This window comes from Citrus clementina, unplaced genomic scaffold (assembly GCF_000493195.1).
Source record: "Citrus clementina cultivar Clemenules unplaced genomic scaffold, Citrus_clementina_v1.0 scaffold_7, whole genome shotgun sequence".
Taxonomy (NCBI): domain Eukaryota; kingdom Viridiplantae; phylum Streptophyta; class Magnoliopsida; order Sapindales; family Rutaceae; genus Citrus; species Citrus x clementina.
In genome coordinates, this window is record NW_006262075.1 from 16,349,967 (window position 1) to 16,353,944 (window position 3,978).

The following is a 3,978-nucleotide window of genomic DNA, read 5'->3' on the forward strand; positions in this document are numbered from 1 at the left end:
ATTTATTTTTTAAATGAAATAAAATAATTAGGGAAAAATAACCCTTTAAAATATTAATTTAAATAATAAATTATAAACTTATTTGAAAGAGTAATTATGATTGGTGAGCTTCACTTTTCACCCTACTTTAGAAATTTAACTACTCATATTGATTAAAAGAAATTATTTATTTTATTTAATAAATTTATAAAGTACAATAAAAAAATTTGAATAAAAAAATTAAAATGCTCTTTTAAGCTTCTGTCTTTGGCTCTTTTCTCTCACGGCTCTCCTCTCCAATTCTTCCCCAATTCTGCTCTCTTCTCTTCGTTTTTTATGCAAAACCCCGACCCGATCTTTTCCTTTTAAATAATGCAAATGGTAGACAAACAAAAGTTGTGTCTCCCAATTTCTATCTTTCTTTCTTTTTCTAATCTTTATTTTATGTTTTTATTAAATAAAATGCCGCCCACTTTTGACTAACAAATTATAATTATATTTGTGTGTGTATATATATATTATAGACCATTCGTCATCATAACGGACGAATATCATTTTTTTTAATTAAATTGCATCACTATCAAGACTGAAAACAAAAGTTAATTAGGTACGATTACTTTATTAGATTATGTCCATGGGCAGTGTGCTTGTAATCTAATGGAGAGCTCCAATTCAATTCCCGGGGAGCTTTTTTTTTTTTTTTTAATAATACAAAGATGAGAAATAAGAGTGAATTTTCCTCCAGCATTGTTTCTGCGGGAGTTAATGTAGATAAACTGTAACAGTGCAGTGTAAATAGGACACTGAATTCCCCATGGTAATCTTCTTACCGTTGTATACATTAATTCTACATTATTCTGTTGCAAAGTATATAATTAACCACAAACTAATATGGAAGAGAGAGAAACAAGAAGTTCAATAGGGCAAAATTTCTTCTTCCCTTTACTGCTCTCCTTTGCTCAATCAAGTGGCTTCACTTCCAATTATTGAGTTTGAATTATTTCAATTAAAACACACAAAAAAAAAAGTAATGTACTTTATATTAATGTTATGGACGAGTATAAAGGATGTCACTCATGGTTAAAGAACAAGGTGTTTGATGGAAATGCAAAGATGCTCGATGAAATGTCTTGCCTACCCAACCAGGCCACTTAGCATTCCAGTCATTTTCACAAACGTAATTCTTTCTTTGTCACTTTCGTTTCTTACTTGAAATTTTTATCTTCTTATCACCAGACTCAATTCGTTCAATTTTATTATATATTTTTCCCTTCGTGGAAAGTTAATATATATATATATATATATAAGGTCTATAAAGCTAATTGTGATGAGTTGCAGAATCAAATGGAGAACTTGAAGGTCACAAAAGATTATATTATTTTAACTTGTAAGCTTTCGTTGCTATACAATTAGCTAAGTATATCTAGATATTATTTTGATCTTTTATATAATGGGTTTCACTTCCAGTGAAATACTTTTTGTTCTAATTTAACTTAATTTCTCTTTATACTTAAAATATTAAACACATTTTTCACTTTCAGATACGGAAGAGAAAAGATTTTAACAAGAGAGTATTTTTGGCTATGTTCTCCATGGAAAAATAATTATAGTGATTAAAAAGACGTAGGATAATCTTTATTTTCCATTATATTAGTAATAGATTTCCGATGGGTAACAGACAAATATCATTTCTGCTTCAATAATTGTCCTATCATTGTGAGCATGATAAAAAATTCATTAATTACATCTATGAAATAACTTTAGCAAAACAAAATTACTCGTTCTTTTTAAGTAATAATACCATCTCAAATTTTATTTCAATAATGTGGTATGTAATGTGTCACTAATTAAGTAATTGATAGTTCTTGATAAGATATTCAAGTAAATTAATTATGTTATCTCAGTATCTAATTAATAAATACCACATTATTTGAGAAAAGTTTAAGATGTATAACATTATTGTACATACTTAAATTAAAGGATCAAGATTCTTTTCTTGATTTGATCATAGTAAAAATAACTCCAATGTTGATTGGTAATTGATAAATAAAAATAATAATAAATTAAATTTTATTCATATACTATATATCACTAAAAAAAAGTATGATAGGAGATTTTTAAAAATTCAGTAGAGCTCAAATAAAAAAAAAAAATCTTATTTGCAAATTAAAATAATGTGGGTGACAATTAGAAGGACAAAGCTTCAGTACCCCCCGTGACACCGTACCCCTCTTTTGTCCTTTTTTGATTGAATCTGTTGCGTCCTTACTTATTTACAATTTAGTTATAAGTATAATGTTAATTTTATTTTCCCATTTTTCTTCACCTCTTCTCCATACTCAGCCCACTTTTCTCCATTTAACATTACTTTTGGACTGTTAAATTTAAGGAATGAGAATTATTTATAATATATTAAAAAGTAGCATTTTGAATAGAGCTCATGTAACCCAAACAAAGTTTAAGAACTCAATACCAGAATATATTGTACAATTTTTTTTTACTTTCTTTCCTCTTATCAAATTTATAGATTGCACAAATCTTTTTCACTTTCTTTTCGATTATCAAACTTGGTAAAACTACGTCATCAACAGGGTAAGCAACGTCTTGCTTCGTCTTTTTTTAATTTAATTGCACTGTAGTCTATGTTTTGTTAATTTTTTTTTAAAATAGTATTTCTAAATTTTGATGCTCAAGTCTTATTGACTTTAATTTTTTATACTTATACAGTTGAGTTGACCATTAACAAAATTTTACCCTTACAAAAAAATAAATTAAGGGTTGTAGATATTCAACTCATAAAAACACTTGTAGTACCTCGCCTTTTAATTAAGATTAGGCTATTTGACTTCAAAATACTTTTTGCACCTATTTTTTTATTACAATTTCAATTACTAAAATGCCTATGACATAATTTACCATTAAGGACAAGATATATGCTTAATTAATTATATTTTTCTTTTATTCTTATCCTAATTTAAATTCACAATTTATTTTAAGCTAGACATAATTTCATTGTAAACAAATAAAATTCATTCAAAAACAAAAAAAAAACAAAAAAAATTGGTGTAAGAACATAATGAAACAAAGGAATCAAATTGAATTACTCTCTGCATTTGTTGTTGGGAGACCTTTGATTTAAGCAAGTTTTAGTATTAATTTTACGACGCATGAATTGAGATTTTATGGAGTAGGAGGAATATTTAAAATCTGCATAAACACTAGAAGTGTATATATATGAAGAATTACACAATGATCATGAATTAACAATAAAACCAAAGGCAAATAGCACCCCAAAAAAAATGAAAAAAAGATTTGAGCATCCTTACTTAATAGTCAGCACCAATCCCCATTTGATTGTTGTAAGTTTACAAAAGACAACAAAATTGCAGGGAAATTCTTTTACCATTACAAGTAAAAAGAGAATAATAAAGAGATAAATTAATGTTTATTGCTATCAAATTAAGAGTTCAATTTTTCAAAACTTAAAGTATTTTTTTGTTTATCTTGATTTTCCAAAATTTGTAAGATTATCTAGTCCATAAACAGTTAATTTTGCTAAAAAAAAAGTAGAAGAGAATAATTTATTGTTCAAAAAATGAATTAAATTGGGGTTATTTTCGATATTATGAGGTTTTCAAATTTAGGCTATGGGTTTTTTGAGTAACTGGTGCAGAGAGTAATTTGGTGGGTTCAAATAACCTCATACTATAATCAAATTGTTTATATTATAAAAATATTCACTCATTAAATTACTACTAAGGACAAAGAATAAACATCTATAATTTACAGCCATTTATTCTCTATCTCTGTTATCCTTTATTTAACATAAAAAATAGTCATTTGTATAATTCAAAAAAAAAAAGTTCCCAAGAAAAGGTTTAGTTCAAGAATTTTAGAGAACATGAATGATAAGTTTATAAATAATAAAATTTTAAGAGCCATAAATCTTTATTCAACGGTATCTATGAAAAAATAATAATACTTTTAAATCACACTACT